This window comes from Herpailurus yagouaroundi, unplaced genomic scaffold (assembly GCF_014898765.1).
Source record: "Herpailurus yagouaroundi ecotype Mexico unplaced genomic scaffold, PumYag 181, whole genome shotgun sequence".
In the NCBI taxonomy this organism is placed as follows: domain Eukaryota; kingdom Metazoa; phylum Chordata; class Mammalia; order Carnivora; family Felidae; genus Herpailurus; species Herpailurus yagouaroundi.
In genome coordinates, this window is record NW_024412412.1 from 15,981,336 (window position 1) to 15,992,613 (window position 11,278).

Consider the following 11,278-nt stretch of genomic DNA (forward strand, 5'->3'; position numbering starts at 1 on the left):
TATGTGATTGCTGATCTTTGCTTATATCTTTCTCAGGAGAATATGATGCGTACACATTTTATAAAATCTTGAACTGTAGTCTTATCATTTGAAAGCTTCTAATGTTAAAAAATTGCAAGCTTGGAGAGCAGGTGTGGAAGTTGGGGCTGGAGGGGTAGAAAGTGCACATTAAATTCTTACCTTGTGGTTCTTGGGGGTCTTTGAAAATTGGATTGATAGCTTATCCAAGTGTCCTAGCCAATATGCTGCATATATTCATGTATGCACATTTTAAGTGAGGCAAATGTCTTCATTTATGTGGTCCTCATACCTTCTATTTATGGTCTTTGTAAAGCTTCATATTAGTCAGTGGCAGCCCCAGGATGAGTTGGAGGTAGGGAGAATGGGGAATGCTCTTTTAGTTGAGTATCTTACACAAGTACAGTTACAAGATGGATGAAGTTTGTCTTTGGTGTTCCTCTCACGTGCATCTATAGCTGTCCAAAGCTGCCTCTTCCAGAACACCCCCTCTTGATCTTAACCTCTTGGTCCCGATTATCTCTTTTTCACTCACCCTACCACTGTAGAAAATACCTGTTGTTCTTAAAAGATATGATTTAAATACATTACTGTAATTCATGGTCAGGTCTTTATCAACAGCCCTTATTCAATTGGGGGTGGTGGTCATAGTCTTTAAAAAGGGAAATTTATAATATCTATTAATGTAATATATTGGGGAAGTTATTTTTAAAAAAATTTTTTAACGTTTATTTATTTTTGAGAGAGAGAGAGAGTGTGTGAGCCGAGAAGGCGGGGGGAGAGAGGGAGACAGAATCTGAAGCAGGTTCTGGGCTCTGAGCTGTCAGCACACAGCCAAACACAGGACTCAAACCCATGAATGGTGAGATCATGACCTGAGCTGAAGTCTGGAGCTTAACCTACTGAGCCACCCGGGCACCCTGGGGAAGTTATTTTTGATCCATGGTGATTTCCTTAGTACTTGTCCCTTTGCCATCCGAGTCTTCTCAGAGCTGGAAGTCAGAATGTATAAAGGCTGCAATACTCTTCTTTTTAACCCCCCACTTTTTTTTTTAAGTGGGAGACTATTTTAAAGGGATTGTAGATGGTACAGAGAATTTTTACTATTGTAAAATCTATACACCGTATAGATTTATTTTCACATCTCAAACTATTTACATTTTTCTAAAAGAGTGTTTAAAAATCTTTATTTCCTACCCAAAGGACAGTGTGGAATGAACATCTTAAAGACATTATCAAGGGTATAATGTGACCCAAAGGGAATACATTTGCCTTTAGGAATAGTTTTACAAGGTACGCATAATTGAATAAAAGTCATATATACTGATAAATGTTACCAAATAAACCTTATGAATATATGTATTCTTTTGAGATATGAGGTTTATATTTTCAGGTTTTATTAAAATCTAAATAGATGCTTATTTTCACCTGTGCCTTTGTTAGCTATAATTAATTTTTTTAATGTGCCTCTAATAGCAATGCACACTTCATATAATATTGATAGATGGGAATGCTCATCTAATGCATTATTGAGGGTGTAAGAAGCAGTATGACAATTGGCAGAGCTTATTTAGACTTTACATAAATGCATTGTATCCCTTTACAGAAAAGCAAATGCAGAAACCAGTAACAGGAATAGTGAGGCATGTAGAAAAACTAAGATTTCTGAAATGATGAGTGACAGAGGAACACACACACACACGTATACACATTTGATTTAAGGGGTATAAACTATGATGTCCACTGATTGTTTTGTTACAACTTATTGCCTCTTAATGTTGAAGATACAACAATACAACATTAGGTAGTTTCTTGTGAAACAACTTTTTTCTTTGGACTCCGACACGAAGAGTTACAAGGTAGTGGGCACTGACATTTTATCTCTTGACAACTCAGGCATCTAGTTATCTTCCCTCCCGTGATGATGTACTCCAGAACTTGAGAAGTTTTCTGCAACCATCTTCAGTGGATAATGGAAGACATAGCCTTGCTCAGCAGCTATTAATCTCTGCTAGGAACCATCCTACCACATCTGTTGAAGGCTCATAATTGAAACAAATGTTCAGGATGTTAACCTGATCATGGAAGAGAGGCTTAACTTGAAGAGAGACCAACAAGAAGCTCCAACAGGAAATAGAAAGTTAAATAATAGCATATATTTTTGGAAATCTTATCCTGGTTCTTCAGACTGCCTGCTCCTTTCGTATGCTAATGTTGTGGGACATAGATTAAGAATAATAAGTCAGATTCAGCCTATGACAGGCTGTGTAAATTGGAGCAAATCACACAAATCTTGAGACCCTTTCTTCATTTGTCTTGTCTACCTGGAAGAATTATCATGAAGACCAAATTTAAAATACATTGTGAGCTATAAAAAGTTATATGTAAAACTTAAAAAAACAAACTAGTCATTACCTGTCAAATAATTTGTTGTAAATAATTTCCAATGTAATTTGTTAATTTGGATTTTTCATCAGTCATAACTGAATATGGTCTTTTGTTTACAATGCTAAAAATGAATTAGTAGCTAACACTTATATAGTGCTTACTGTATGCCAGGTACCATTCCATGTGCTTCACATATTAATATGTTTCTATTTACTAATCACTTAATCTTCATTTAACAAATGATGAAAAGGAAGCAGAGAAAAGTTAACTTATCTAAGGTAGTACAACCAACCGTGACAAAGCCAAGTGGTCTGTCTGCTTTTGACTACCTGTGACTATGTTTTGTCCCCAGGACACTTTCCCAATTTTCCACAAAAATAAGGATTCTTCCTAAATGGCTTCAAGTCACATTATTCATTCTGCAGCCCGTATCAGAACTAGAGAGCAGAAGGTGGAAGTTACTTACCGGTAGGAAATCAAGTACAAATTAGTACAAATTAGCACAAATTAGCACAAATTAGTTGACAAGGAGGAAAACGGGGAAAACTTTTCCATTTATTCCTCTGTACACCTTATCACGGGTCACAAGTTGCAAGCCTGTGGGAGATAGCTAGAGAAATGTAGTGTATCATTCCCAAATTTACATGTGATTTTTCAAAAAAACAGAGCAATATGGAATCATTACACTTTAGTTAGGAAGAGACCTAAATGTCATTTTGTCTAAATTCTTTAAAATATTGCTACCAAGTGAATGCCCAACCTACATCTGACACTCTCTGGTATGATAACATTGCCTTCATTTAGCGTTCATTCAACAAATATTGAGTGCTTACTCTGCTCCAGGCGTGGTTCTAGGCCCTGGGACACATCAGTAAACAAAATAGACAAAATCTCTGCCTTGCATTTGTTTAGGTAGAGAGCTAGTAGTAACACCAGGTAAAGAGAAGTGCCGTAAGGACAGTAATGCAGGGTAAGGAGATAGAGACTCATGGGGGTATGTTTGAACTATTTTTTAAAGGATGGTTAGGGAAAGACTCTCTGAGAATGTGACATTTGAGAGAGACCTGAAGGACATGAGGGAATGGGTAGTTGTTCCAGGCAAAAGGAATAACAGATGCAAAGACTTTGAGGCAAGCATGATCTTAGAGTGTGGAACAACAAAAAGCCCAATGTGCCTATAGCAAATTGAGAAAGGTAGGGAGCGTTAGGAAACTAGAGAATCACATAGAAACTACATCCAGAGGGTCTGTAGGTCAAAATCAGGACTTAGGATTTGGTTTTGAGTGTTATAAGAAGCCATTGAAAGTTTTTGGAATAGGCATGCTATATTAATGATTTACATTTAACAAGATCTCTTTGGTTGATATTTGGAATATTGACTGTAGTAGGGTAATGTGGAAGCGGGAAGGCCAATGTAATAGACAAGATTTAGTGATGGCTTAGACCAGGCTGGTAGCAGTGGTAATCCTTGGCCAGCAGTTTGGGAAATGTTTCTTATGTGAAATTGAAATCTGTCTCCTTGAAGTTTGTACTCATTAGCCCTTGTTCTACTACTTATAGACATATAGGGAAAAAAACCCCAATGCTTTTATACAGGATAACTTCACATATTTGAAGGTAACTTTAATTTTTCTGGTTGTTTCTTATGACATGTTTTTCAGTTCTTTCACCATTTAGTCCTTTCCTGCATAGTGATAATGTGTCTTTTTCAAAAGAATGAGGCTTAGATTAAGCATACTGTTTGTTTTTTAATTTTATTTAATTCCACATTAGTTAACATATAGTGTAATAACGGTTTCAGGAGTAGGATTTAGTGATTCATCACTTACGTATAACACCCAGTGCGCATCCCAACAAGTGACCCTCCTTAATGCCATCACCCATTTAGCCCCACCTACCTCCCTCCATCAATCCTCAGTTCTCTGTATTTAAGAATCTCTTATGATTTGCCTCCCTCTCTGTTTTTATCTTATTTTTTCTTTCCTTCCCCTATGTTTATCTGTTGTGTTTCTTAAATGCCACATGAGAGTGAAATCATATATGTCTTTCTCTGTTATTTCACCTAGCGTAATACATTCTAGTTCCATCTACATTGTTGCAAATGGCAAGATTTCATTCTTTTTGGTGACTGAGTAATATTTCCTTGTATATTTAACATCTTCACCCACTCATCAGTTGATGGACATTTGGGCTCTTTCCATAATTTGGCTGTTGTTGATAGCGCTACTATAAACATCGGGGTGCATATGCCCCTTCAAATCAGTAGTTTTGTATCCTTTGGATAAATACCTAGTAGTTTAATTGCCGGGTCACAGGGTAGTTCTATTTTTAATTTTTTGAGGAACCTCCATACTGTTCTGCAGAGTGGCTGCACCAGTTTTCATTCCCACCAGCAGTGCAAAAGTGTTCCCTTTGCTCAGCATCCTCACCAACATCCGTTTCCTGGGTTGTTAATTTTAGCCATTCTGACAAGTGTGAAGTTGTGTCTCATTGTGGTTTTGATTTGTCTTTCACTGATGTTGAGTGGTGTTGAACATCTTTTCATGTGTCTGTTAGCCATCTGAATGTATTCTTTGGAACACTGTTTATGTCTTTTGCCCATTTCTTCACTGGATTGATTATTTGTTTTTTGGAGTTGAGTTTGATAAATTATTTATAGGTTTTACATACCAACTATTTATCTGATATGTCACTTGCAAATATCTTCTCCCATTCTGTCGGTTGCCTTTTAGTTTTCGTGACTTTTTCCTTCGCCGTGCGGAAGCTTTTTATCTTGATGAGGTCTCAATAGTTCATTTTTGCTTTTGTTTCCCTTGCCTCCAGAGACATGTCTAGTAAGTAGTTGTTGCGGCCGAGGTCAAGGAGGTTGTTGCCTGTTTTTGCCTCTAGGATTTTGATGGTTTCCTGTCTTACATTTTATTAGGTCTAAGTTTCTTAGGTCTGTTTTTCAATTGTTTTTTTTCTTTCTTTTTTTGAATTAAGTACCTTATTTTATTTTCTATCTTTGTCAACTGTTAACATAGCATGTAAGCCTGTAAGTTTTCCAACTTATTCTTTAGCTTTGGTTTTTATTACATATTGATCCCAGTTTTAACTAATCATTGGGAAGTTAGCAAGATAATGGAAGGCATAGGGTATTCCAGGAAAGGAAAACAGCATGTAAGCCATCATGATAGCTCAAAACAACATGTCACTTTCAAGAAATTACAAAATATTCAAGGTGAAGATGAAAGTTGAGAAAATATGGCCACCATTGTACATTTCATTCATTCAATCAACAAATATTTACTGAGTGCCTACATAGTGTGTGAAGCACTATGGTAGGTGCTAGTAACCATAAATAAAATAGATACGATCTTATGGTACTTATAATCTCACAGAGGATATGGGCATTAATAAATATTATAAATGTGAACTAAGAAGGTGTTATTTGAATACATACCAAGGTGACCTACCTTCGTCTCAAAGATCAGCAAGACCTTCTTAAGGAAGGATGGTTCAGAAGAGATCTGAAAGTCTATAAGTCAGAGTTAGTAGAGTAAGATGATGATAGATGGTGGGAAAGGTTCCAAGCTATAGAAAATGGATAAATCCCTCCCAGGCAAGGGACAACCTGTGTATCATTTTAAAAAGTGAATGGGGCGCCTGGGTGGCGCAGTCGGTTAGGCGTCCCACTTCAGCCAGGTCACGATCTCGCGGTCCATGAGTTCGAGCCCCGCGTCAGGCTCTGGGCTGATGGCTCAGAGCCTGGAGCCTGTTTCCGATTCTGTGTCTCCCTCTCTCTCTGCCCCTCCCCCGTTCATGCTCTGTCTCTCTCTGTCCCAAAAATAAATAAATGTTGAAAAAAAAAAATTTAAAAAGTGAAATAGATCTACCCTAGCTAGACTGAAAACAGCAAGGGAGAATAATAAGTAATGAAGTTAAAGGAAGAGAAATGAGCCTACTCCTGAAGCCAAGACTACACTGTATGTTAACTAACTTAAGAATAAAATAATAAAATTAAAAAAATAAAAAGTAAACAGAGATATCAAATAAGCCAAGTTAGAGAAAAAAATGTTGTCCTAAATACTTAATACAAAAGAAGTCAGAAAGAGGTAAAAGAAACAAAACAGACGGGACAAATAGAAATCAAATACATGGATTCTAGTTAATTACATTAAACTTATTAATAATTACATTAAATGTAAATAAGCTAAATACTGCAATTTAAAAGCATAGATTGTCAGACTTGATTAAAAAAACCCATTTATATGCTTCCTAAAATAAAACCACTTAAATTATTTTTTTTTAGTGTTTATTCATTTTTGAGAGAGCGACAGAGCATGAGTGGGGGAGGGGCAGAGAGAGAGGGAGATGCAGAACTTGCAGCAGGCTCCAGGCTTTGAGCTGTCAGCACAGAGCCTGACACGGGGCTGGAACCCACGAACTGCCAAGATCATGACCTGAGCCAAAGTTGGACGCTCAACCGACTGAGCCACCCAAGTGCCCCAAAACCACTTTAAATGTAAACACACAGGTTAAAAGTAAAAGTATGTACTTAGCTTTTTAGTTGAATTGTTTTATATTGGCAATGGTTTTAACACAAATATTCTATTATGTAATCATAAGTCTCACAGTTCTTTAATCTTAGTTCTATATTTAAGTGGATACAATGCTCAGCTTTAGTCCTTTTTTCAGTACTGAAGTCATTGTGTTTTTGCCATTTATATAATTTTAAAATATTTTTTTTAAATTTATTTTTGAGAGAGCAAGTTGGGGAGGGACAGAGAGAGAGGGAGACAGAGAATCCCAAGCAGGCTCCATGCTGTCAGTGTGGAGCCTGACACAGGGCTCAATATTATGGACTGCGAGATGATCATGACCAGAGCTGAAATCAAGAGTTGGGTGCTTAATAGACTGAGCCACCCGAGCACCCCATGACATTTATATAATTTTATAATAAAGGAAAATACGAGACCACAGTTTTTCACATTTATATGCATCAATACTTTTTTATTTTTTATTTTTTTTTTTTTATTTTTTTTTTTATTTTTAAAAAAAAATTTTTTTTTTCAACGTTTATTTATTTTTGGGACAGAGAGAGACAGAGCATGAACGGGGGAGGGGCAGAGAGAGAGAGGGAGACACAGAATCGGAAACAGGCTCTAGGCTCTGAGCCATCAGCCCAGAGCCTGACGTGGGGCTCGAACTCACAGACTGCGAGATCGTGACCTGGCTGAAGTCGGACGCTTAACCGACTGCGCCACCCAGGCGCCCCATCATCAATACTTTTTTAAATTAGCTTTTTTATTTGAGTGTATTTGACACACAATGTTACATTAGTTTCAGGTGTACAGTGTAGTGATTTGACAAGTTTAAACATTATGCTATGTTCACCACCACTATCTGTCACCATACGATGCTATTATAATATCATTGACTATATTTGGTGTACCTTTTATTCCTGTGACTTATTCCATAACTGGAAACGTCTGTCTCCCATTCCCCTTCACCCATTTTGCCTTTCCTCTCTACTCCCCTCCCTTCTCGCAACCATCAGTTCTCTGTTTATAGGTCTGATTCTGCTTTTTTTTGGTTTACTCATTTTTTTTTTTGATTCCACATGTTAGTGAAATCATATAGTATTTATCTTTCTCAGTTTGACATATATATATTTGAGTTAGCATAATATCCTCTAGGTCCATCTGTGTTATCACATTCATCTATCAGTGGATTCTTAGGTTGCTTCCATTTGTTGGCTATTGTAATTAGAGCTGCAATAAGTATATGAGTGCATATATCTTTTCAAATTAATGTTTTTATTTTCTTTGGGTAAATACCCAGTAGTGGAATTATTGGATCATGTACTGTTTCTATTTTTAAATTTTTGAGGAACCTCCATACTATTTTCCACAGTGGCTGTACCAGTTGACGTTGCCTCCAACAGTGTACAAGAGTTCTTTTTTTTCCACATTCTTGCCAACACTGTTATTTCTTATCTTTTTGATTTTAGCCATTCCTTCAAGTGTGGGGTGATATCTCATTGTGGTTTTGATTTGAATTTCCCTCATGATCAGTGATGTTGAACTTCTTTTCATGTGTCTGTTGACCATCTGTATGTCTTTGGAAGAATAACTATTCAGGTCCTCTGTCCATTTTTTAAATCATGTTGTTTGGGGTTTTTTGTTTGTTTTTATTTTTGGTGTTTAGGTATATAAGCTCTTTATATATTTTGGATATTAACTGCTTATCAGATATATCATTAATGAATATCTTCTCCCATTCAGTAGGTTGGTTGCCTTTTTGTTTTACTGATGGTTTCCTTTGCTGTGAAAAGCTTTTTATTTTGATATAGTTCCAGGAGTTTATTTTTGTTTTTGCTTTCTGTGCGTTAGGAAACGTATCTAGAAAAATGTTGCTGCTTCCGATGTCAGAGAAATTACTGCTTGTATTCTCTTCTAGGATTTTTATGGTTTCAGGTCTCACATTTAGGTCTTTAGTCCATTTTGAGTTTATTTTTGTGTATGGTGTTAGAAAGTGGTCCAATTTCATTCTTTCACATGTAGCTGTCTAGTTTTCCCAGCACTGTTTATTGAAGAGACTGTCTTTTCCCCTATTTCGTATTCTTGCCTCCTTTGTCATAGATTGACTAATTGTGGTTTATTTCTAGGCTCTCTATACTGTTCTTTTTTTTTTTTTTAATGTTTTTCATTTATTTTTGAGAGAGCGAGAGAGCGCACACAAGTGGGAGAGGGGCAGAGAGAGACAGAGATACAGAATCTGAAGCAGGCTCAAGGCTCTGAGCTGTCTACACAGAGTTTGATGTGGGGCTCAAACTCATGAACCATGAGATCATGACCTGATCCAAAGCCGGACGCTTAACTGACTGAGCCACCCAGGCACCCCTCAGCTGTGTTTTTGAGGTGGAGAGGGAACATAAACCTGCCATTCTCCAGTCCCTATGACCCGGAAAGCATTCCCCCAGCTCCTCCATAGTTTTGCAGAGTTCTAGAATTGTCTCTTTTATATGCTAGTTGCTCTTTTAAACTGCATTTTGTTGTGGTTGTTGTTGTTTTGTCTTCCTATGTCATAATCTTGGTCTGGAACCATCCTCATTATGTTTGATTTTTTAGGATTCAGTCATCGGGTTTTCATGGTATATATTTATGATTTGACTATGAAAAATTTCTACTACTGATTTCAGCATTGCAAATATAAAAGTAAAAACATGCAAAAATACATACTATGCAAACACTAAAGATAACTGGAGGGCTCTATTAATACCAGTCAAAGCCATTAGAATGAGGAGAATCACCAGGGATGAATGGGCTCACTTCATAATAAAAGGATTAACTCACTAACAGGACATGATAGTCCTGAAACTGTACACATGAAAGAGCTTTAAAACATATGAAAGAAAAAGTAATAGAATGGACAGACCTACTTCTCTACTTTTCCATAGTAATTGTTAGAACAAGTAGAAGATCAGTAAGAATACAGAAGATTTGATCAACACTGTCAACCACTTTTCCTTGGTGGACACTTATAGAACATTCCACCTAACAACAGCAGAATATACATTCTTTTCAAGTTCATGTGAAACAGTAACTAATATAAACCATATTCTTGTCAGTAAAATAAGTTTCAATAAACTTAAAAAGATAAATTGTACTGAGTATATTCTTTGATCACAATGGAATTAAGAGTCAATAACAGAAAATACCTGAAAATCTCCAGAGTTGGAAGTTTAGCAGCTCACTTCTAAATATTCCATTAGGTCAAAGAATAAATCATAAGGGAAAGAGAAAATATTTTGAATTGAATGAAATTGAAAACATATTAAAATTTGTGTGATGCAGCCAATGCAGTGGTTGCAGTGAAAGTTGTAGCTTTAAATGTATATAGTAGAGAAAAATAAATTTTCCAAACCAATGACATGATCTTTCACTTTAAGAAATTAGGGAAAGAGCATATTGAGCCCAAGAATACAGAAGGAAATTCCTAAAACAAGAACAGAAATCATTGGATTAAAAATAGCAAAGTTAATAGAGGAAGATAAACAAAACAAAAAGCTGATTTTTGACAAAAGCAATAAAATCAATTGAACTCTAGAAAAACTTCCAAGAAAAAAGGAGTATCCCTAAGTTACCATGTCAGGAATTTAAAATGGGACAATTACTGTAGGTCCTCTGGACATTAAAAAGTAATACAGAGTATTTTGACAAACATATGCCAATGCGTCTGAGAATGTATATGAAATGTACAAATGAACATACAAATGATCCAAAATGACTAAAGAAGAGATAGAAAATCTCAATAGTTCTATATCCACTAGTGAAGTTGATTTTTTAATGTAAAACCTTCCCATTTAGAATACTCCAGACTCTTTGGTGAATTCTATTATGTACTTAAGGAAGAAATAATATCAATAACCAATCCTATACTAATCCATTTAGAAAATGGAGGAGGAGGGAACATTTCCCAACACATTTTATAAAGCCAGATTTTCCTGATACCAAAACCAAGTAGACATTAAAGAAAATAACAGAGACTAATATTCATCTGAATATAGAGGGAGAAATTCTTAACAAAATATTATCAAATTGAATCAAGGAGTATATATTAAAAGGATATACATAACTTAGTGGAGTTTATCCCAGGAATGCAAGATTGGTGTAGTGTTTCAAAATTAACTGATGTAATTGCCATATTTACAGCTTAAAGGGAGGAAAAAAATACACATGATCTCTTCATTAAGTGCAGAAAAAGCATTTGACAAAATTCAAGAAGTGTATTTGTATCGTAATCAGCCTTGGAAGCTAAAGATAGTGTCTTCTGAAGCAAGGGCAGGTATGCTAATTTTCCTGTATAATAAAGGTAATGTTTCCATCAA